Source organism: Neofelis nebulosa, chromosome 5 (genome assembly GCF_028018385.1).
Source record: "Neofelis nebulosa isolate mNeoNeb1 chromosome 5, mNeoNeb1.pri, whole genome shotgun sequence".
Lineage (NCBI taxonomy): Eukaryota > Metazoa > Chordata > Mammalia > Carnivora > Felidae > Neofelis > Neofelis nebulosa.
This window is the reverse complement of record NC_080786.1, coordinates 47725616-47751163: the sequence shown is the minus strand read 5'-3', so window position 1 is coordinate 47751163 and position 25548 is coordinate 47725616. Positions and strand designations below refer to the sequence as shown.

The following is a 25548-nucleotide window of genomic DNA, read 5'->3' as shown; positions in this document are numbered from 1 at the left end:
TGTCCCAGGGGTCAGAAACAAATCTAGAAAGTCTGGTCTTTGTAGTTAGACAGGCCTGAGTTTGGACACTGGTGCTATGCCTCAATCACTGTCCAATTCAGGGTGAGTTACCTGACCACCCTCAGCCTCAGTTTACCCATTTCTAAACTTGATCTAATCATGCATTTCCTGGGATTGTTTTGAGATTATCTGTTCTGTAATAGTTGTTTAATAAATGGTAGGTATTATTATTTTGCAGAGATCTTGAATAACAGGATAAAAAGTTTGTGTTTTTTTTTTGTTTTTTTGAGTTTTTTTAGTGAGCTAAAGGAAGATTTGCAAAAGGTAACTACAATTGGAACAATCTGCCAGCCATATAAAGGGGGGAGAGAATGGGGAGAGGGAAGAAGCAGGAGAGAAGTTAGGAAGCTGTTTTGCAGTTAGTTAGGCAATCTGCAAACCTCAGGGTGATGCTACTTCATGGTCAGTTAATGATTTCAAAGTTTTATCTTTGAGTTTTCAGAATATACAGATCTTGTTTATTTTATTCCCATTAGGTTTTTCTACCAGCAGGTAAAAGGAAAATCAGCTGGAACTTCAATCAACCAATGTTACCATAAACAAAAGAAGAACTTACATATTTGGGGTTAATATGTGAAGGTAAGCATCTTTGAAAGATTTGGATGTAGCAGGCTAAAACTAACAACTTGAATTTAATATTTTACAGAGAGTATATGTTCCAATAATTCTTAACTTCCTTGCGTTCCAAACAATACAGCTGAGTCATTACAGTGTTCTAAGAACTTCTATGTAAACACTTTTCTATCAGTTAATTTAAAAAGGCAGTAGGGCAGGGCTCATTTAGAATCAGAAGATTTGCCACTGACTTGCCCCATTGGACCTTGGGCAAGTCATGTGATTTCCCTGAATAACAGACTCCACATCTGTAATTTTGGAAAGGTAATTTATTTCCTGCCTCCTTCTCAGTGTTGTTGTAAGGATGAAATGAAGTAACTGATATAAGAATGCTTATGTTTTATAAGCCACAAGTGCAAAGGATTATTATTAAGACAAATCTGCATCCATTTCAATTAGACACAATCATCGTAAACTTCATTTGAAATGTTCCCGCTTTATTTTCTTCCCTGTCCTTTGAAGATCTGCTTGGTTTGTCTTTAGGTTGGTGAACATTTTTACTTCCCTATGTTGACCACAGTTAATTTCGCATTTTTGGTGAAATGTCCAAAGTATAATTTCAAACTAAGTAGCCATTTCATCCTTTTGAATTTGTGTTGTCTGTCCTCCCCTGTGTTTTGGGATAAGTATGGGAGGGTTTGGTTTCAGACTTCGGTTATTTCGCTGAGGGCAATTTTGGAAGAGGAGAGGTTATTTTTCAGTCATTTAATAAAATAACTTCTTGTACAGCAAATTCTCTCTCATTAGGGGCTATGCTGTAGACTCCAGGGATGATTTAAGAGACTGAGTCAGCATCTTTATCTTGTGATGCATTGGAAGATGTGTTAGTTCCCCTCGGGAGAAAGAAGGGAAATTGAAAACAAAATCTTATTGCCCCCTTTTTGGTTAATTTCCTGTTTTTGCCAACAAAATGAAGCAGTTACTTCTGAAATATAGACACACAGATGAGAAAATGTGCGTAATTACTTAATAAGAGGGGAGACTTGCATAATTAAATGGAAATTCAATGCATTTTAAGGAAAGAGAAAGCATTCCAACTAAGTTTCTGGCAGATAATAATGAGGGAGAAAAATTAAAAACATTTGAGGCTCTGAAGTCACACTTCTGTTGATACATATGGCGTTAATGGATTTTGAGCTCCTCTGCCTCCTGGTAAGCAGATGGTTTGATACTTGTTCTAAAACTAGAGGTTAGATGGCTTGGTGGAAAAAAGCAATGACCTTTCAGCTCAAGTTTAGTTTTGGACCTAATGATTTGTGGATTTAACTGAGCCAAAGGATGAAGACAACAAACTTTTCAAACACATATTCTCCTGCTTAGTACTCTTTGAGATACCTAAACACGGACTGGGCTTGGAAAATAAGTCACACACAGTTGATCCTCTCCTCCTGGCTGAAGCTAAGTTTTGTAACAGTTATTTTTCTTATCTTATCCTGGGCACAAGGTTAAATCAGGGAATTGTTATCTCTCCTGGGATTACCTGCTCAAGTGTGTAAGATGCAAACAATAATAAGACCCTAAAAACATACACTGGTTCCTTGATAGGTTAACTAGAAAGTAATATTCCTGTAAGTAATTATGCTGCCATGGAAGTATAGTAATAGGCTTCCCCCTTGCCTCCCACCACGCACACATATTTTATTAGAACATTACTGGGCTCATTCCAAATCCTAACTAACTTAATTTAAAACTGTGTGTTCTATACAGTGATCACATATATACATATATATATATATTTAAGTTAACTAACATCGGACCATCAGCTCATACGTTTTATGAATGGAAACAGCACTTCTCATTGATAAGCATAGCATGCTTGTAAAAGAAGCTTAAACAACATTGACCCTCTGGGAAACAAATGTAGCCTTTTTACTACTTTCCAGAAGTAGCCTGTTTAGAAAAGATCTAAGAAAATTACATATCTCTGCATTCAAGACTGGTGGCTGGAAGCTGAAATGTACATGGAAGACCAGAAAAGAAGGAGGAGCTGATCCTTTCCTTTTGGTCTGGTGGAGGCACTAGGAGCCAACTAAGGGGACAGGATGCCCTAGATAGAGCCTAGAGAATTACATCAGGAAACACATTCTCACTCGGGCTCCCTGGGTGCCAGGATGCCAGGACTCTTTCAACACCAAACACAATAACTAAGAGACAACTCCATCTAAAGAAGGAACTCTCACCTTCTTTACTGTTTAGTGTTTACAGAACACCCTGGCAAAAATATATAATACCCTAATTGATTGAATAAAATTATTTGAGTCAAGAGAAGATTGGATAGATAAAATGTATTATGAGGGAAACAGCATGTGCAGTAAGTGTAATTCATTTTTGTGTGTGTGTGAACAATAGTTCTCTAAATGTACATAAGAAAGACTACAACGAGGCATTCAAACAAACAAACAATAAGGAGGAGGGAATACAGACGATTTTCATTTTCTTTTGAATTAATATGCATTTTCAAACAATCATATATTACTTTTAGAATAAGAAAAAAGTTCTTAAAATGACTTATGGGAAGAAAACTTCAAGTTATGAAAGCATGGGACAATAATTATTACTTAGACTAGTAAATAAATCTTTAGATTTAAGGGAATAGAAAGCAATTAAAATGTAGACATAAAGAACACAGTATTTATATTTCCTTTCATACCCTGGAACAATACATATTTGACAAATGAAATATTTAGCTAGGTTAGGCTGTATATATTCAAAGAATCCTGTAATATAGAATGATTAACTGAAGAGTATTACACTAAGCAAATAAAACCCCAATTCATATGCATATCATCTTATATAAGAATAAGTTAGTTTTGAAAAATAAAAACTGGTCCTTATCTCTCTGAAATAACTCAGAACTTGAACTGAGAAGTATTGCCATTAATAGCTAGAATATGCTGAGACCAAAAACCCTCAGAAACCACAAGGATTAAAGAAAATTGTAATGTGCAGTGATGGAGAGGATATTGGGAAACAGGCTCTCACACATGTTACTGTTGGAAATGTATTTTTACCACACTAAAGGGCTGCCTGGCAATACTCTTCAAAAATCTTAACATTGTGGTATCTTTACAACCAGCATTTCTGTTTCTAGGAACTTATCCCACAGATTGTATAAGAATATGAACAAGCCAATAGGGATGCTGATAACAACCTTGTCTATGACAGTGAGGAGTTAGAATTAGCTTAAATGTCTCATAGATGACTTTTTTTTTTTTTTCTTTCATCCTTGGTCAAGTCATAGTAAGCCATCTGATAGTATACCATACAGCCATTAATAAGAGTTGGTGCATGATTGTATCTAATAAACACAATGCTGAACAAAATAAGCCAGATGCAAAAGAGCATATATATCATTTATATCTAGCTCAAATGAGGCAAAAATAACTACTGCTTAACTTTTACAGTACATCATGACTGCAGGTGAGCTCAGGAGTTCTATCAATGCTGGTTTCTTGGTCTCAGACTGATACATAAGGATGTTCACTTCGTGAATGTTCATCAAACCTCATGATTGTTTACTTTTATGCATGTCTTTCAGTCTTATCAGAAGAAAGTTCGTAAGAAGTACTAATTGCATAGAAAGAAGTTCAGCTTATAGGACTGATATAAAAAATATTAGAAAAATCCTTTTCTGTCGTAAAGGGTTTTATAGACAAATAAATGGATGGATGTTTACCATGTAGCATTGGTGGATATCTCTGAGTGATGGGTTTAAGAGATGATTTTAATTTCAATATTTTAAGTTTTAATATATTCTTAAATTGTTAAATTACATGCCTATTTTGTACAAGAGAAAAGTCATAAAAATATCACTATGAAAACCAGGAAAGTATGTGTAAGTTTGTTGAAACAGAGAACAGAATTAACAAGAATATGTGGATAGTAGGACCTAGAGAAAGAGTTGCTATAGATCAGTTACAATTTAGTAACCTGGCATTTTACAAAGCCTTTATTCAGAAAGAGAATACTTTCATTCTGAAAACACATAACATGTAGCTTCAAACTGAAGGTAGGATATTAAAATTCTAACACAAGTATATAATAACTAACTTTGCCCCACTAATTTGTTAGGTGATACAAAGCAGTCTGGATTTCAGTTGTCCTCTCTGTAAAATGGGTTTAATGATACCTTGTCTGCATCCTCCCAAGGGTATTTTCAGAATAAGTGATATAAAGATATATCAAGAGCTTTGAACTTTTCAGAGATGTTGGTTCAAGGCATTATTACAAGGGGAGTTTATGAAAAAATATGGGGTTTGATTCACTTGAAAACTTTGTGAACTGTGTGAAACTATATATTAGAAAGATCTTAGGATAACACCATATTGAGACTTCTTTTTTTTTTTTAACATTTATTTATTTATGAGAGACAGAGGATGAGCAGGGGAGGGGCAGACAGAGAGGAAGACACAGAATCTGAAGCAGGCTCCAGGCTCTGAGCTGTCAGCACAGAGTCTGGCACGGGGCTTGAACCCACGAGCCATGTGATCATGACCTGAGCCAAAGTCAGGTCACTTAACGGACTGAGCCACCCAGGCACCCCACCATATTGAGACTTCTGTACAAGAACATTTTTATAAAGAAAAAAAAAATGAACATAAATTAACCTATTTTCAGCTTGAGAAAAGTAGAGCCCTTTTACAGATCCAAATTATTTAAAAAATTGGATGATAACACTAATTCTATGATTCTTGTAATCAACTGACTATTTCCTACTAGACAGAGATAAAGACGAATCCTTTACCCCAGAAAACACATTCGCCTCAGTTCCTGTTGGAATCTTATATATCTCCTTATTGCCTGTTGTCTTTAATTTCAGACACATGGTCTTCTAGGATTGATTAGATAAACACTAAAGAGCTGACAAATAAAATAGTCTGAAGCCTAGAAACTTCCCTCTCTACCCTGACTCGTAACCCACCTCCGTTCGATGGTCTTTATTTCATTACCTAAGGGGCTTGGTGTTGATATGCACTTAATATTTTACAATGAAATCTCTTTTGAGCTGCCACTTTTATTTAGCAAATAGTGTCTCTATTGTTTGCCCATATCCACTTTGTGCAGAGGGCAAAGCCATGTCTATGGCATTCATTCAGTCTAGTGGCTCATTGAAATGGATTTCGTCAAATCGTTGTAATAACCCCAGCAAATATATCTCTGCAGCATTCTCTAGAGCAGTGACTCCAAAGTGTGGTCCTTGGACCAGCAGCAGCTGCATCTGGGAACTTGGTAGAAATGGAAGTTATTGGGCCCTGCTTCAGACCTACTGAGTCATAAACTTGAGAGGTGCTGTCCAGCAATCTGTACTTTAACAAACTCTCCAAGGTAATTTTGATGCATGAAAAGTTTGAGAACAGCTGCCCTACAGGAATTATAGGTGCCTATAATTATATATAATCATGTAATTATAATAGAGGCGCCTAGAGGCAAAGTATGCTCCCTCCAGGGATGTGATGAAAATTACCAGTATACACCGGCTTACTTTGAAAACAACATTGAAATCTCAAGATAGCTTTTTATCATAAAAACACGTGGTAGTACCAGCAGACTCATTTTGCAGCCGTTTGACCATTTTTCAGCTCACCACTATGGTAGATCAGAACTATTCCCAATTTACAGACAAAATAAAATCAGGGCAGGGAAAAGACTCTTAGAAGTTTGGCACAGCTTAGCATCCTCTGAGTTTTTCTGTGAATTGCAGTAGAGATGGCTGTTACATCGCCTTTTCAAACCCTTCTCCATGGCAAAACAGAGACTGAAAGCCTGAATACTGGCCTTATTTCCACCAGTAAGTCATCCTGGTCTTTGAAGTGCGATTCAAATATATGAAATTCCTGAAGAATGGAAGATCTGTACTACGAAATTGTCTGTCCCCCGTTCAGTGTCTTAACCTAACCACCTCCATCTGTATCAATGAGATTTGGTTTGCCTAGAACTTCCTGGAAACCAGTCACAGAAAAAGGCCTCTTCTCTCTAAAGTAAACTCAGTTTACACATTATATGATTGCTCCTTGTCTTACAAAGGATGTATAAGGTAAAACCAGAAGAGACATGACATGAGAAACACTATTATTCCTACTGAAAAAACTTTTGCATTGAAAGAATACCATCTAACTGACTCATCTCTTTACTAACTTTAACTTACTTTTCCTATCATATAAAGATTTTGATGTACTAGAGGCCGTACCCAATACCCTGGATTTGATCATCTGCCTCTTATTTAAATAGAATTGTGTAAACTGAATAACAGTGGGGGATATAAAAGGATTAATCTACTACTCTGAATTTGTAAACAACTTCTAAACAAAATCTCTATCTTGACTCTGGTGAAGAATCAGTATAGTAACTGTTTTCCTAACAAAGATATACCTAGGTAATAGCTTAAAATTTTTAATAATGAATTAATTCTAGAAAGTCATAAAAACAGTGGTAAGGCTCTGCAAGTTACTTAATTGTCTGAGCCTTGGTTGTCTCGTCTGTAAAAGGGAATAACAGGATAGTTGTTAGCATGAATGAGATAATTCACGTAAGTTGCTTAGGACAGTGCCTATCACGTAGTAAGCGCTCGAAACGTTAGCTGCAATTGTTATTGCTGTAACTGTCAATGCTGTTCTATTCTGATTTCAGATTAAATTAACTAAAAAACAAAAACTATTCTTAAGCCCTTGGAATAATCACTTTTAAATTCATGGACATATATAGGTCATATTTAAAACAGAAAAGCTGGGAAAGGGTTATCCATAAGGTATTTGGCATTTATCCAGTTGGCCCCTGATGTGAAGAACTCTTATTTGGTCTGGGAAATCTATAGCAAGAGGACAATGGTCCTAGGATAGAGTAGCATGACAAAATCTCTTTTTCCTAATTAAGTATCATTCTGTAATGAGGTCCCTGTTATCAAAATAATGCACAGATACATTTTAGTTTTTTTTTTTTAATTTTTTTTAACGTTTATTTATTTTTGAGACAGAGAGAGACAGAGCATGAATGGGGAGGGTCAAAGAGAGAGAGGGAGACACAGAATCCGAAACAGGCTCCAGGCTCTGAGCTGTTAGCACAGAGCCCGACGCGGGCTTGAACTCACAGACAGCGAGATCATGACCTGAGCCGAAGTTGGCCGCTTAACCGACTGAGCCACCCAGGCGCCCCCATTTTAGTTTGAATAGAATTAAAATGCACATATTAGAAAGGAAACTAAAGGAAGAAAAGAAGCCCCTTTTTACAGCTTGTCTCAGTTAATCCATATAAGAATATTGAAATATGTTTTGTGTGTGGGTGTGCACGTGTATGTATGCACGCACACACATGCAGTTTTATAGATGAGAGAACTGGAGCGCTGAGAGATTAAGGACAGGAGGGGCAGAAACCATACAGAGAACTCACTAGACATCTGGGAAACAAGCATACCTTTTAGAAGGAAACTTGTCCTGTGCTTGGAACAATTTCACATTTCACAACCAAAGAAAAGCTCTTTTTTTTTTTCCCCTTTCTTTCCTTCTTTCTTCTACCCACCCCCTACCTCTCTCTTTCTTTCCTTAATTTTTTGTAATGCTTATTTATTTGAGAGAGAGAGAGAGAGAGAGAGAGAGAGAGAGAGAGAGAGAATGAGTGGGGGAGGGGCAGAGAGAGAGGGAAGCACAGAATCTGAAGCAGGCTCCAGGCTCTGAGCCGGCAGCACAGGGCCTGGCATGGGGCTTGAACTCCAGAACCATGAGATCATAACCTGAGCCCAAGTCAGATGCTTAATCGAATGAGCCACCCAGGTGTCCCTCTTACTTTCTTTTTTAAATAGATGATAAGTTGGGAGGCTGGGGGGCTCAGTCAGTTAAGCATGGGACCCTTGATTTCCTTCGGGTCATATCATGGTTCGTGGGTTTGAGCCCCTTGTTGGGGCTCTGTGCTGACAGTGCAGAACCTGTTTGGGATTCTCTCCTTCTCTGTCCCTGCCCCGTACAAAATAAATAAACATTAAAAAAGTAGGTGATAAGTAAAACTTTAAAACCTACCATTCAGACCTCCCTGCCAGCATATCACAAACTGATCTCCAGGATTTACTGATCTTGAATTCTAGAAAGGTTTTAAGGCAATGCACATTTCCTAACTTTGAAGTCTGAGGATAAACAGCTTGGCTCAGACATATTCTAATTTGGCACTCAGAGTGCACATTCCTGGGTCCAAGTCTTGGCTTTTCTCTACTCCTGACTGGGCACTGAAATATTTAATGTATTAACGTAGGGTGCAGATAATTGGGTGGGTAGGAAAACATGCCGAATTAGAAGTATTACCTAACTGTTATTTCTTGTTATATTTTACAACCTGAAAATCTTAGTAAGTGATACTGGTTGATTTCTGAAAGAGGAATCTTTGAAAAATGTTATCATATAGACCTTTGGTACGTCCGATGTTATAGTTTTAGTGATCTCTGTTTTTCAGACAATAAGCATTCAGTAAGAGTACCACATGTATATCCTATAGTCTAAGTACCAAACAAATATGTACTCAGCCAGTCAGAAGCCTAATACAGAGTTTTAGCCTTAGTTATGGACTGAAATTAATGGTAGTAACTATAAACAGTGACAGATTGGATGGCAAACCATCTACAGTCTCAATTTGCAATTTTATTTTTGGCAGAACTCATAGGTTTTATGACCAACAATATATTGCAATCCAAGGGAAAAAATGGAAGCATTATGAGCCATTTTCAAAGGCTGTCTCACAAAATGCATGCTGTAATTACTGGACTGAAGAGAACGATTCCTTCCTGATATGACAAGGTAGGGGCTGTTTATAATGTTGCTGTTATTATTTGAAAGACAGGAAGTATATATAATATTGCATCTTCCAAAAGGGAGCAATGTGAAAGCTGTGTGTTTGGATATAGCCAAAAGTTTGCCTAGTACCATTCAGAATTAACAACAGACACCCCAAAAAGGAAATTCTGTTTCAGGGAGTGGCTCAAACATCAAATGTTTAACAAAGGTGTAGTTTTGATTCATAAACACGGTTTGAAGGAATACTGATATATAAAATATAAATATATTTTATATATATTCAGTATAAAATAACTGAAGATAAGACAGATCACAGCAGATTTATTTTCAGTTCTTCAAGCTTAAACTCTGGGATAGTACATTTAAAATTTTACATTGAGCTACAGACACGTACAAATTTACTCTTCCATATTTTAATCATATAAGCTGTGAATTCATGAGTTATTGAAATGAAACACCACTGGTTTCACTCTTATTTACTGTTTTCTGGTAGGATTACAGTGATATTCAAGGATTAGCTCAGATCTGTAAATAAAATTAAGCAATATCTACACACAGACCCCCATTCTCTTGTTTTACTTCACTTAATTATTCTTAGGTCCCAGTTAGATTGGCAATGTGGGAAGTACTTCTATTCAGAAACATTTCCACGAAAAACTCACAGACAGCAAATATCTCAGAGATAAATTTCCCACAAATTGCAAATCTGATTGTATTTGGAGGGTAAAAACAAAAACAAAACAAAATAAAAAAGTCTCATTGACATTTTTGTATGACAAGTGTAGAATATGAAAAGCAGAAAGAATTTTCAAGTTTGGTGAAAAGTTAATTTCATGTAAAACTTAAAAGGCAACACAGAAAGTGAGATATGCTTTTATTTGTAACCAAACCCTTAACTAATCTCTACTCCAAATGATTCATTTCACATCTCACTTTTTTTTTTACTGTCTATCAAATCACCTTGTTTTATTTTCTTCTCAGCACTTATCACCATCTAAAATTATCTCTGTGATATCTTTACTTGTTAATTAGCAATTGACCTTGCCAACTTTATTCACAAATGAATCCCTAGCATCCCGCACAGTAACTGATACACAGGGCCTCAAAAATATCATAACATTAAACTTATAATTAAAGAAAACATCAGTGGGGCATTCTCTTTAGATGTCTAGTCTCCGAAAGTTTTACAGATTCCATTCTAAACTTTTTTTTTTTTCTTTTTTTAACTTCTTTCTTTTTCTCACTGTCTCTTTCTGGCTAGGAAGAAGAAGAAACATTTTGTTGTGAATGTTGAATGAAAAGTGTTCCTTGATCTGAAAATTTAAGAATAGGCCACAGAAACATGGGCTTCTATTTACAGATCATAGAGCCTGTGAAAAGATACATATTGTTACATTATTTCCACAAAACAAAACCGAAACAGACAATAGCCAGGCTTCTATTTAGGTAAGCTACTGGAAAGTTTGACTTCTTCAAAAATCTGAAATCCAACTGCAGGTATGGATTCTGATTAAATACACATGTTATAAAATAAGCAGATTGTAACTGTACTTCTGTCTTTTGAATAGCAGTCCAGGAGAGGGGCTAAAACATGGGCTCATTTGACTCCTGGCCTTTCTGTTCGGTAGCTATGTAATTTTAGGGAAGTTAAACAACCTCTTTGTGCTTAGGTTTCCTTATCTGTGTTATGGAGATAATAATGGAAGTTTCTTTTTAGGGTTGTAAAGATTAAAGGCGTTAATACATATTGAATCTTTGGAAAAGTGCATGGCATACGGAGTGTGCTTAAAGTTTTCTATTATTATCTATTCCAAGATAAAGTATCCAGAGTGGTATCAGTAGTACAAAATTATTTACCCTAACAAATATCAAATTGTCTTCTTAGAGAAACTTCAGACCAAGAGTAGTTAAGAGCTTTTAACTCGCATTACCTGGTCACCATCTACAGGCCAAACAGACCCACATTTCTCAGACTGAGACTCATTTCAGGGAATAACTAATATTGGATAACTAATGTTAGTTGGGTGACAAATGACAGTATTTCTAACTTTTTCAGTTGCTAGGAGGATTTAATAGCGTCTTCCAAGGCAAAGTCATAGAAAGATAGTAAAAAGGGAGGTTTGAACACTAAACCAAGATTTATGGAGTCTGCCTTTCTGGCTACTGTCTTCTAAGGTAGACCTGAGCAAACAGAAAAAAAATCGCATCTACCCTATCAAGTCTCCATGTCGAGGTATCATATGAAGTATCATATGTCCTTCCTAGTAAAGGATCGTTAAACTCTGGTGTCATCTGAATATGCTAACATGCAGATCTGAATCCTTGCGTATTCAACAAAGACTTATTAAGTGGCTACTTAATGTGCCAGGTTTAGTGCCCAGCTCTGGTTCTAGCCCTGGAAACAAAACAAACCCCAAATACCAAGCCTCTCTACTACTGTTTAACAGCTTAGAATGTAGTCAGATAGAGATGAGCAGTGGGCACATATGAGGCAAAACGAATCCAGTTCTGGGAGAAGTAAGGGCTTTTGATTTCAGAAATAAAAAAAGGCAGTTCAGTAAGCTTAGTAAGGAGGCAGGAGGGGAAAACTGTTGTCAGCAGAAGGAAGAACACAGAAAAAGCTCAGAGGCCAGATGCAGCAAGGTGGGTTCTGGACCTGCAAATAATTCAGTAATTCAGATATTCAGGACTGCAGTAGAGACTCATGATTCTCGTTACATAACTGAGTCTCCTGAGGAGTTGGGTTTTTCTCCCTCTGGTCTTTCGTTCTTTCCCTTTCTTCCTCCTTCCCTCCCCACTTGCTTGCTTGCTTTCTCTCTCTCTCTCTCTCTTTCCCTTCTCTCCCTTCCTCCCTCCCTTCCTTCCTTCCTTCCTTCCTTCCTTCCTTCCTTCCTTCCTTCCTTCCTACCTTTCTCTCCCTCCCTCTCTGTCTTCCTCCCTCACTTCTTTACTTTTCTCTCTTTTTCCTTCTTTCCTTCCCTCCTTCCTTCCTTCTTTCCTTCTTTCCCTCCTTTCATACTAAAACCCTCTTTGGATTCTTTCCCCTTTGCTCTCAAAGATTTTAAAGTAATGGGTCAAGGGGTAGTGCACATGCATTGGTATTTTTAAATGCATCCTAGGTGATGCTGCAGTACAAGCAAATGGAAACAACAGAAGGTAGTATCAGGCAGAAGGCTGACTTTAACTAGTACAGACTGTGCCTTGAACCATCTCTAGAGCAATAGGATGACCTTGAAGAGTTTCATGCATGGGCGGGATATACTCAGAAATTCACTTTGACAAAATTACTCCTGCAGACCTGTGGGCTGAAGAGGAATGAAGCAGAGGCAGAGGCCACTTAAGAGGCTCATGTGGTAATCCAGATTACTGCCTATGGCTTTCCTGGTTATTTCTTCACCCTGGCCTCAGAAGTGGAGCAGCGTCCTTTCAAAAAACACATAGGCTATCCTTAAGTGCTCAAACGTGAGGGGAAGCCACTGAACTATGAACCCTCACAAAGCACAGGGGCAATCATTCAAACAGGGGTTCATAGCTCTAATGGGTTTCAGCCGTCTACCGACTCCCAAAAATTGTGTGCAAACTTTTGACTTTTCTGGGCATGTGTGTTTTTCTAAGACTGGGTCCACACTGTTCATCAGCTCTGCATAGGTTTATATGATCCCACAAGTCAACAGCACATGAGGAAGGAGCATGTAGGGCCCTGCTGTGGATGAGATGGGCTTATTTAGAAATTAGAAATTCTCTTCCCAATACAGCCAATCTAATGTATGGGTATTTTAAAAACTGTCTCTTAACTTGAATTCTCCTGTGGTTTCTAAGCTGAAAAAGCATCAGAATCATCCAGGGAGATCATGAGAAGTATAGAGTTACAAAATTCATCTAAGAATTATTGAATAAGGACCTATAGGGGAGGACTGGAGTGATTTGAATAGGTAGCCAGGTTTGGGAAACGCTGAGATGCTTTTGTACTTACAGAAATAGTTACTTATGGTCTCTATTATCTTGCCTTTATTGTTATACATCTTCATTATTTATGCACACAAACTGAACCAGGAGCTTTTTAAAAAAATAATACATCAGTAGTAATAGTAATAATAAATAAATAAATAAATAAATAAATAAATAAATAAAAATACTATCACATTACTAATTCTATAACTCTCCATATATGGGAGCATATTGATAACCCGCTTTATAATTCTGAAGAATTTTTTGAGTTGGAAGGTTTTTATTGTTTTGTCTGCATCTCTGTCCCCCCTCTCTCTAGCAAGAATTGCCATCCAATCCTTTTCTATTAGTACTGTTATCTACTTAAGATTTTGGTGCCAAGGTGAAAATCATTCTAAATTGCCTTATCTCAGCACTTGAAATAAATGGATACTGTTTTTAAGAAAGAGGCTTCCTGGTTTGAGGAAATTATTTTTGCTCTCCTATGAATCTGGCCCTCCCATGAATAGCCTTCTTATTTTCCTCTCCTTATGCTTAACTGCTCCACATCTGGTATCCAGTACAAGGCAGAAACAGCATGTTATCAACCACAAGAAGAAAGAAACATAAGGCTCTTAGAAATCTTGGATCTCATTTATGGCACTATTGAAGGCGGACTCTGGAGTCTATGAAAAGCTTTAGATGATTAAAAATGAAATGTAAGAATGCGTTGTCCTGGACAATTATGAAGGCAGAAAGGAAACCTTTTGTATGTGGTGGGGCTACTGTTATCTCCAAGGACAGCTTGGAATAGCAGCAGGAACGTTATGATATTCAGAAGGGCTGATTATGTAGGATTGATACAGTTTGTGGTATTATTTCTTGTTCTACCAGATTTACTAATAGAAATTTGACATAGTTAAGTATTCTAAATCACAGCAACACACTTGTGTTTTGATGCACAACTTTCTAAAAGAAATACTTTGAATAAGTTCCACAAAAATCATCCAATCTGGAAAAATCTAGGTTTTTGAAAATTGTTTTTTTTTTTTAAAGATGTCTAAATTTTTAAGTCATCTCTACAGCCAGTGTGAGGCTCCACATAACAACCCTGAGATCAAGAGTTGCTCACTCTTCTGCCTGAGCCAGCCGGGCGCCCCTAACGATGGTTTTATTGGGACTCGGGTTAGAATCTTCTGGCAAGTTTTGCTTTATACCTACTTCCCATTTTGTATTTTTTCTCCTGCTTCCTCTCAGGTTGCTTTTCCCCATATTTCTATATCTCACTGTAATCCTTCTTCTCTTCTGTGGCTTATCCCGCTTTCTGTCTGAGTTCAGCACCCATAGCTCTATGGAGCTTGGCAGAGGCTCTCGGGAGAAAGAATGCTGTGTGCTCCTTCTATAAGAACAGCCACGAGAAAGGAACGACCAGGACTTTGAAGGGAGATAGTCTGTATGTGCACTTTTCAATGTTTTACTTCCTGTGCCCTCCCTATTGTCATTCCCTTGCATTATAGGACTTATCTTCCTATTATTTTTTTTTTTCTTATTTAATGTGTAATTTCTTATTGTTGTGGTAGTCACAAGGTATCAGACTCTTTTAGGTTTAGTCTTTGTTCTCAACCTAAAATACCATCAGGTAAGGAAATAAAGTCTGGCTCTAGAAGCCTGACAATTTGGTAATTTGCCTGAAATAAATGTATTCCACATCCCAAGTGTACTTCACGTCCGTGTGCAAATCTTTCCTCTTCCTGCATTTAGGATCACCCTGTGAGAGAAGGACCTAAACCCTGTGGTTTAAGGACTGCCCAGTGCAAAAAGGCTTTTCTCATAGCAGTGGTTCTCAGTGGGTTGATTTTGTCCTTACCTCTTGCCCTGAGACATTTGACAATATCTGGAGACATGTTTAGCCATCAAGACTGAAGGAGTGCTACTGGCAGGGAACACCCCACAACACACCCCAGGAGCTCCCCCCTTAACCCTCTGCCACTGAACAAAAAACGGCCAAGCCAAAATATCAATAGCAATGAGGTTGAGAAACCAACTCTGTTCTCGACTTTGACCAAGAACAGGCCCTGTTAACAAGCCTTGCTTGATCCATGGGCAGCAATAGGAAAATGTGTTCATGAGACCTGATGCTGAGTCACTGGTGATACTTGTGTGAACTTTGGGAAAACTGGCTGCGCTTGTTAGACTTGATGGGTGTGTATGTGTCTGCCAGACACTTGGTTTGTTTGTAATGGAAAGTGAAATGGAGGCTCTTAAGCAGGGGTTGGGGCGGTTGGAGCACAATCTATTTAAAGACAGTAGACATGTCTACGGCCATACCACCCTGAACGCACCCGATCTCGTCTAAAGACAGTAGACATACTGCCCTTCCATTGGTCTGCTTTTGGTTGGTCGGGGGCTTGAGCAAATCACCCCTTGGGGCCTCCATTCTCTTATCTATCAAATAAGGATTTGAACTAGCTTGTTGTTCTCTGTTCCACAATTGTAGAATGAATGAAAAAATTACCTCACAATTAAATGGAACTATTTCATATAATTTAGACCGGGCATCTCCTTAATCTGTAGTTCCCTAATTTATTTTGTCATCGAAAATGAGGGTCATCTTTAAATATCTGTACTCAAGATTTATTGTGTCAAATCTGTACTCAAGATTTATTTTATATTCTAGGAAGACAGAGTATCCATTGGTGTTTAAAGGTTGCCCGTCTGTGATGTGCTTCTTATAGAAAAATCTAGTTTGTCTAGCTACTTGTTTTACCACTTACCTTGAAGAACTGTCAGTGTTGCTCCACCAGAACTACATCGACCTGGCTGACCACTAAAGCTCCCTGGAAAAGATAGTACCGTAGAATCAGGCCTGAGGAGAGAGCCGTTGGGAATTGTGGCCTGTAATGACCTCAGTCTTTATGCAATACCACACCCTTTTCTGAAAACTCCCTGGATCAATGGAGCATTGGTCTGACTCATCAGTGCCCAGAAGTATGTAAGATGGGAAGAGGAAATGAAAAGGAAACGGGCTCAAATAGTTGCTGAATGGTCAGCACATAGCATATTTTACAAAAGTTATCTGATTTAATCATCACAAATACCTGACACAGGGGATTATGTTAACATCCCTTTACCTGATACGAAACTAAAGCTCAAGAAAAGCTGATCTATTTACAAGCTATAGAAAACTGACTCAAGGGGATATAAGTAATAAAATTAATTCATTGGGTCGTATAGCCAAGAAGTCTAGAGGTAGAAGTGGAGCTTGTTCCAAAGCCTTAAGATATATCACCGCTGTCCCAGTTTCTATTTCTCCTTTGTGTTTTCTCAAGTCTTGGTTTTGGCTTTAGGCAATTCTGTGCCTCCCAGAAGCCCTAGGTTCTCCCAGCAGGACCTCATACCTCATTACTGGAGTAGACTGGAGTGCCTGCACAAGCCCTCTTCACTCTTTGGATTCACTCTTTCTCAATGGCTCTTGTCAAGTCACACATTTTTCCCAGAACTAAACACTCTGTTGAGGAGGGTGAGTTGGTACTGGGAAATGATGCCTGGAGTTTCTCATACAAAAATTATTTTATTTTATTTTATTTTATTTTATTTTATTTTATTTATTATTTTTAGAGAGAGAGAGTCAGGAAAGGGCAGAGAGAGAGAGAGAGAGAGAGGAGAGAGAGAGAGAGAGAGAGAGAGAGAGAGAGAGAGAGAGAGAGAATATCAAGCAGGCTCCACACTGTCAGCACAGAGCCCTATGTGGGGCTCAAACTCATGAACCATGAAATCATGACATGATGTAAGCCAAAATCAAGGGTTGGGTGCTTAACTGAGCCACCCAGGTGCCCTACAAAAATAATTTTTAAAACAAATCTAAAATCCAAGTTGGAACTCAAGTATCAAACAAAAAATTTATTGTCAGAATCTGGGCGGCTAAGCTTTAATTCCCAATCACGCTCTAGAACCTCTTGAGATTTTTATTAGTAATTTAGAGTTTATTATTTAGTGATATTTTGAAGTTGGTCTAGATAAGGTATAGAGACTAAACAACCTTTCCACTAGTGTAATTTTTGTTCACTGCTTATATTACTGGATATATTTCTCTCCCTGATTGGTGGAAGTCCTCATGAAAAGATAAGCAAGACAGATTAATTCCCTGTATCCAACACTCTGATCATCTTGGAAAGGGGTCATAAGAAAGAATCGGAAAGATCTCTAGATCCATCCTGGTATCTTTTGCTGCTACCCATCTTCCCAGTTTCCAAACATGACTCCTTTGTTTTCAACTATGAGTTATTTCATCATTATTCATATGACGATTTCTAAAGCAGTTTGAGTCAATCGCATAGGATTTAAAAATAACGAAGCTAACAATTTTAACAGGAAGACTACATTACTGTTCCTATTGCAGAGATTTTTCTCTCCATAATATAAAATGTAAACATCTTCAATTAAGAGAATTCATATGGGCTGAGGAAAATTGTCTGAGCAGCAGCCACTTATTCTGTAGAAACAAAGACCATGGAATGTGGATGTGAAACTTGTTTGTCCTCAAGAAATGAAGAGAAATCAATAAAATTTATTCTGAAATGGAAGGATTTATATTAGTTGGATGTTTCAGCCTTTACTTGTGCAGATGCATATCAGGCAAAAACAGGTTTCTCATCCGTCACATAACTATCAATATGCCAAAACCATCTTTGATTATCCACAGCCCACCCGGATGGAAAATGCATTCCCCTTTTTTAAAAATTACTTGTTTTGCTAGGTCAGAAAACTAACGTTGAACAAAACAGTGCTTGTGAAGAAATTAGCTCAAAAATGTCAAATATTAATTTTTTGGTTTACCTCAGGCTACCTTTAGACCACAGGGTAGAAATGATTTAAAAAACAAAACAAGACCTCCTTTATAACATTAGATTTGAAAACAGAAAACAGACCACAATACTGAAACGACGGTGAATTCTCTTTATGGACTTATTTAGAATCACTTATTGTCTCTGGGCAGAAGTCAGAGTTGGCCTCCTGCTGATCCGTCTTTTCTTGGGTGCAGCTCAGGACATCACAGCTTGAGTGACCAAGAGGTAGATGGCATATTCAGAGAAGAGGGACTTTGGTAGCGAAAGGCCTCAAAATGAGGTCATGACCAGTCTGGATTTGTTGAAGGAACTTGAATGTTTAACCTAGGAAATGGCAAGACGTTGTTTCTTTCTCCAAATAACCCAGAGGTTTAACTTGACATAGAGAACTAAGTGCCCTATTCTGTGGCTCCTTAGGGAAAACCAGAAGCAGTGAAAGGAGGCTCATGAAAGTGGCTAAGTACACAAATGATAGAGTCCAAAGTCAGGGTTCAAATACCTGTTCTACCACATACCAATTATCTAAGCTTGGCAAGATATTTGCCACTCTGAGCCTCAATTTCCCTGTCTGATAAGTAGGGAAAATAACAACTAACTTGGGGGGTTGTTATGGTAATCAAATGAGTCAACAGTGTATGCATAGTGCAAAGTGTAGCAACTGGTATTAATAAGGGTTTAACAAATGGTGGCTGAATAGTTGCTTCATAAATCATCATCACACTGTTACTGTTACTTGTCAGAAGTATCCAATGATAAAAATTCTTGCCTTTGGAAGCAGTAATTTCAGCTATCACTAGAAATATTCCTTACCTGGCAAATGGGCTTCAAGACTTGAAGTCACCTGATCTGGATTTAAATTGCAGTTCTAACATTTACTAGCTCTGTTACCTTGGATAAGGTATTTAATTTGCATGAGCCTCAGTTTTCTTGTCTTATATGATGATAATAACACCTCTTTCACAAATTTGCTTTTTTCCTGAGCGATAACTATAATAGTCAAAACAAGAGTATAATTTTTAGCATGTTCTTAGTTCCAGACACCATTCTAAATGCCTTCTATGCATTCGTTTAGGTAATCCTTTCTTTTTTTTTTTTATAATTTTTTTTTCAACGTTTTTATTTATTTTGGGACAGAGAGAGACAGAGCATGAACGGGGAAGGGGCAGAGAGAGAGGGAGACACAGAATCGGAAACAGGCTCCAGGCTCCGAGCCATCAGCCCAGAGCCTGATGCGGGGCTCGAACTCACGGACCGCGAGATCGTGACCTGGCTGAAGTCGGACGCTTAACCGACTGCGCCACCCAGGCGCCCCATTTTAGGTAATCCTTTCAACAAAACTGGAGGAGCTTATGACTGTTATTCCCATTGTATAGATGAGGAAACTGAGGCACACAAAACTAAATCATTTCCCCAAGGTCACACAGCTAATAATAAAGGGTAGAACAGGAATCATGAGTCCAAGATGTCTGGCTCCTGGGACCATGTTCATGAGCATACCCAACACAGTGCTTTACATTGAACATATGTTTGTTAATTCCTTCCCCATGCACTGGAAGATCACTTAGCTGCCATAGCCATACAAAGGGTCAAACTTCCCAAGGGTGGTAATTCAAGAATCCAGACCTACCTTTCTTGAATGCCAATACATGAACTAGGGTCTGATTGCCAGTTCGTGAAAGATCACTTTGAACAGTGCTAACGGGAAGATTAAATCTAATGAATATGTTCAAAACCCGAGTGTAAGCCAATCCCATAGTCTCCAGATATTTTGGATAGCATAAATAAACAAACAGAAGCAGTGGTGTGTGGGTGGCTCAGTCAGTTAAGTATCTGACTTCAGCTCACAGCATGAGCTCATGGTCCGTGAGTTTGAGCCCCTCATTGGGCTCTCTGATGTCAGCACAGAGTCCACTTCAGATCCTCTGTCCCCTTCTGTCTTTCCCCCTCCCCTGCTCGCTCTTTCTCTCAAAAACAAATAAACATTTAAAAGAAGCAAAGATGTAGGACATATTGAGTGTAAAATAAATGGGTATGGAAACTCTACCTCTGCCTCAGGCATGTAAGGCTGCGCAATTTAGAAGGAGTAGGAGAATCAACATCTGGGTCCAGGGCAGATTTTGTCTGTGAAGAACATCCTTAATTACAGCATGTATACAATAGGAAAAAGGTGAGCTTTCAGCTCAGGGCATAATACTTAGGAAAGAAAAATAACTGGTTAGGAATAGGGATCAAAGACCCTGATTCAAGTCCTGTAAAGGTGGGCCCCCTGAAGGGCTCTTTTCCTATAGTTGAGTGACTGTGACACTGTGTGGAGTTGACAAAGAGCAAGATTGTGTGTGTGTGTGTGTGTGTGTACTCTCACACACATATATAAATGCACATTAATTCATACACATACATATATATTTCAAGATCATACCCATAAAAATAATTTTAATAGATCATCTGTCAGTTATTCCTTAACTAATTATTTAGGCAAAAGATTTTCCTCCAAGTTTTAGTACAGGATACGGAAGGGGAGAAAAACTTTTGTGATCCTTCAGTTGGAATTTGATTCACAGCCAAATTAATTTCTCTTTCCAGTGTTTTGTTTTTCCCCCCTTCCCTGAACAGTGCTTGGGAAATGATGAATATTTTTTCGTGAGAGCAAACACACATATTTTGGTTCCCTAGATTCCAGCATGGCGTAAATACCTAAAGGAGATATCAGTATTGTGAAAACTCCAAAGTAGCTGGAAGGCAGACGTGCAATGGGGAATTTTCCAGAATGCTCTTTGACAGCAAGTTGTGGTGGAATGTTCAGCAGGGAGTAGAAGATGACATTTGGTAATTCTTTAATTCCCGAGAGAAGAGAATGACTCAAGTGTTTCTAAAGAAGCAGAACAGTGTATGTATCAGAATAAGAGAAGGGCAAAATAAATAACTGCTTTTGTATAAGATAAAGGAATAGAAATGACTTATTGTGAAGGAAAGGCCTTTACAAAATTGTAGTGGACTTGAAAGACTATTTTTAAAATTTACTGTGAGTGCCAGATAATAATGAAAAACATCTGTGCATCTTTCCCCAAATAACAGATAAATAAAATAAAAAGTGAGCAGAGAGCAGAGATTTTGTCCCTTTTACACTGGGAAGAGTTACTGTTTTACTTGTGCATTTTCTCCTGCCAATTGGAAGGAAATAGATTCTTTGGGTGCCATCTAGTGGCTAAGTGAAGGAAGGCAACTAAAAGAGTTGGAATTTGTTTTATTTCCCACACAGGAAAAAAAAAATGAGTATAATGAAACAGGGATAAGGCATTAATTTGAATTAATTCTTTTTAAAGAAATCAACACTCATTAGTATAAGCAAGAATTTGGAGGTGATTTGGAGAAGGCAGGGACTTTTGCCTCTCAGTTTTTGCTCAATTCCCAGCACCTAGAAAGACATCCAGCACCCTGTATAAACATTATGTTAGCCTGTTTGAAACAAAATGAATAAATGGAGACAAACGTTATAGGATTTGAGAGACCATGTATATCTTGTTTTGCATAGATATTTCACCTCCCCAGATTTTTTAAAGGTATGGTGCAACTTTTACAAATGATTTTAAATAACAAAATTAGAATTCTTTGCATTAAAGCATTGTTATTGTAGATTCTTCAAAATCATGTCAGGAATTCTTTGCAGAGTTTGAAATGGAATACAGCAAATCTAGACTATTAATCCCTAAAATTCATATTACTTGGCATTATCTGCTAATTTCTTTCTTTCTTTTTTCTTTCTTTCTTTCTTTCTTTCTTTCTTTCTTTCTTTCTTCTTTCTTTCATTTTGCATATTTTCAGGAATAGAAGGAGATTAATACACATTGTATCTCTCTGATGAGATAGTTGTCTTGTTTATACATTAATTTATGTAATCTTCACAAAGAAGACAATTGGGTAGCTTAAAAACCTGAGGCTCAGAGGTTCAGTCAGAGTCCACCCAAGGTTTTTGGCTTGAAAGCTTGTCATTTTTGTACCATTGCCTGCATCCAAGAAGTTGGTTTAGAGTTGGACATGTAACCAGTTTATGGCCAATGACACAGAGAAGAGGTCTTCCAGAAAAGTTTCTCATCCATCCATCCATCCATCCAGAAAAACACTTTCTTTTCTGCTTCTTGACATTGGTTTCTGAAAATGTGATGTCTGGAGCTGCTGCAGTCATCTTGTGGCCATGAGGGGAATGACTTCACATATCAAGGGTAACAAAGTAAACAGATGAAAAAATGGGCATTTTTGACATTATAGGAGCAACTAAGCTAACCAACTCAGAGGCTGCTCTACCTTGAACTTCTTGTTACATGGATAATAAAGAACCTCCTTTCAAAAGCCATTGAGAGGTTATTTTTCTGTTACTTGCAGGTGAAAACATCTTCATTCAAACAGGCAAATTGAATAGAAGAGATAAATAATCAGAAATTGTTTGGGGCGCCAAGGTGGCTCAGTCAGTTGAGCGTCTGACTTCAGCTCAGGTCATGATCTCACGGTTCGTGGGTTCGAGCCCCATGTCGGGCTCTGTGCTGACAGCTCAGAGCCTGGAGCCTGTTTCGGATTCTGTGTCTCCCTCTCTCTCTGACCCTCCCCCGTTCATGCTCTGTCTCTCTCTGTCTCAAAAATAAATAAACGTTAAAAAAAAATTTAAAAAAAAGAAATTGTTTAAACACTGTTAGAAAGGAGAATTAATACAAGTCTTGTCTTAATAAATCAGAGAGATAATCCTGCATTTAAAAAAGTCAACAAATGACACATTGAAAAAAGTCCAACAGAATGTACTTGGTGAACTTTCAATTGTGGAGGAGCTACATTCCATACAGAGAACAATAAAAAGACAAGAAAACAGAAACCCTGAAACAGGCTCCAGGCTCTGAGCTGTCAGCACAGAGCCCCGGTGGGGCTCGATCTCACAAACCACAAGATCATGACCTGAGCCGAAGTCGAACGCTTAACCGACTGAGCCATCCAGGTGTCCCAAGGATGCCCCTAATAGACTGTTCAAAACTAAGCTTTAATAACTTTCTCAAATGCTCTTTCATGCAAACAGAAAAATAAGTAAGCCAAACGTCAGCACACAGGATCCATATTGCAATAAGCATGCGGTTAATTGTAAGTGGTGCTCACATATTTTTATACAGTGATATAAATGTTAATCCAAATTCACTTTGTTTTTCCCATCTCAGGTTCCTGATTACAGGAGATGATTCCAAAAGTGAATTTTCCACACTGAATGGTGAGTTCCAATTACTACATGTATTTCCCACATAATTAAATGAAGCTACTTTTTAGCTGTCTACCTTCATTTTCTGGAAAACAAATCTAAGTATGAAACCACCCCCACCCCCGCCAAAAAAATAAAAACAAACACTTCTAATTGAAGTGAAAATTAAAAATAGGGGCACCTGGGTGGTTCAGTCGGTTGAGTATTCGACTTGTGAATTCAGGTCAGGTCATGATCCCAGGGTTGTGGGATCGAGCCCCATGTCAGGCTCTGCACTGAGCATGGAGCCTGCTTAAGATTCTCTCTCTCCCTCTCTTTCTCTCTCCCCCTCACTCTCTCCCTCTGCCCCTCTCCCCCATTGGTGTGCAGTCTCTTGGAAGTAAAAAAAAAAGTTTATTAAAAGAAATTCAGATAAAAGATGAAAATAAGTGAAATAGGGGGCACCTGGATGACTCAGTCAGTTAAGCCTCAGACTCTTGATTTCAGCTCAGATCATGATCTCCCAGTTTTGTGAGATCGAGCCGCATGTCATTCTCTTCCCACTACTTGGGCTTCTCCCCCCCCCCTTTCTGTCCCTCCCCCACTCCACTATCTCTGTCTCTCTGAAAATAAATAAATAAACTTCTAAGAAAGAAAATAAGATAAATATTTTCAAAGTTAGCTGAGGTGTTGATTTTAGTAAATATACAATTACTTGGATTACATCTAAATAGCAAGACTTGAAAGTTATAGCTGTTTGCACTGTGTTGTGTCTCAGCAAACACACACACTCACACACACAGACACAAAAACAAAAGCAGCACAAAACAAACTGAAATGATCATCTCTTTTAGGATAAGATCTGAATCATTTCCTTTGAAATGACTTTTTTGGGGTAAAAGATTAAAAAGTAAACACTTTAGGGACACCTGGGTGGCTTGGTTGGTTAAGCATCCAACTCTTGGTTTCAGCTCAGGTCATGATCTCATGGTTCGTGGGTTCAAGCTCCACATCGGGCTCTGTGCTGTCAGCACAGAGCCTGCTTGGGATTCTGTCTCCTGATCTCTCTCTGCCCCTCCCCTGCTTGCTCTCTATCTCTCTCAAAATTAAACAAATAAACATTACAAATTAAAAAAAAAAGTAAACCCTTTATTCTTCTCTTTGCCTTTCTCAAGAAGTAGTTAACTGGAAAGGGTTAGCAGGGGGAAACGGAGGCACCTCCGTCTTCCTGTTCCTTTTCTTGCTTCCATTTGGTCAGTAGAGCCATCTTGTCCATCCAATCAACTTTCAATAAAATTTAATTTCTTCTTACCTCGGGCTTAGGAAAGTATGGTTTACAATTTGGTGTGACTTTGAAGAGGTTATTCTGTTACCGTCCTACATTTCAAAACATATTTTGCCATTATTTCACTGTGATCAGTAATGTAATAAATTCCAAGTCTGAAAGAATTTATGTGTAAAACCATCATTAAATCACAGCTTAGAGACATTCTAAGAATGTTTTTCTTATACATTGTTAGACTATCACAATAAAGTGTGTGGTATTTTTCATTAACCTCATATATACGCCTTTGCAATTATGTCATAAATAATAATAAATCAAACAATAATTGTACCTTCAGAATATGCCTATGAGATAGGTATATTATTATTCCCATTCTACAGATAGAGAAACTGAGGCTGAGTGGAAGAATAACTCATTTGAGATCACACAGCTATCAAGTGGCAGAGCCAGGATTTGAACCCAGGCAGACTGAACATAAAACCTCTGGCAATAGCAAACAGTCTTAATTCCCTTGCTCTGGTGAGACGATAGTTATTTTAATTAGCTTGTTAAAATTATGTCAGAAAGGATCACTCATGCATGCATGGCTGGTGGGAATGTAAAATGGCAAACCCTCTTGCCAACAGTTTAGTCATTTCTTATAAAACTCAACATGCAACTACCATATGGCCTGGCAATTGCACTCTTGGGCATTTAGCCCAGAGAAATGAAAACTTGTATTGATGCAAAAATCTGTGTACAAGTGTTCATAGTGGTTTTATTTCTAATAGCCCCAGCCTGGGAACAACCCAGATATCCTTCAGCGGGTAAATGGTAAACAATTCAGCCATA

The 25548-nt window shown here is 38.0% G+C and overlaps 1 long non-coding RNA gene across 1 annotated transcript; it reads left to right on the top strand.

Annotated features, from left to right (window-relative positions):
* The first annotated feature begins 549 nt into the window (after positions 1–549).
* Positions 550–23792, top strand: LOC131511367 (uncharacterized). Its single transcript, XR_009261486.1, has 3 exons — positions 550–639; positions 9307–9449; positions 23416–23792. It is a non-coding gene; the product is annotated as an uncharacterized LOC131511367 (long non-coding RNA).
* Positions 23793–25548: the final 1756 nt, after the last annotated feature.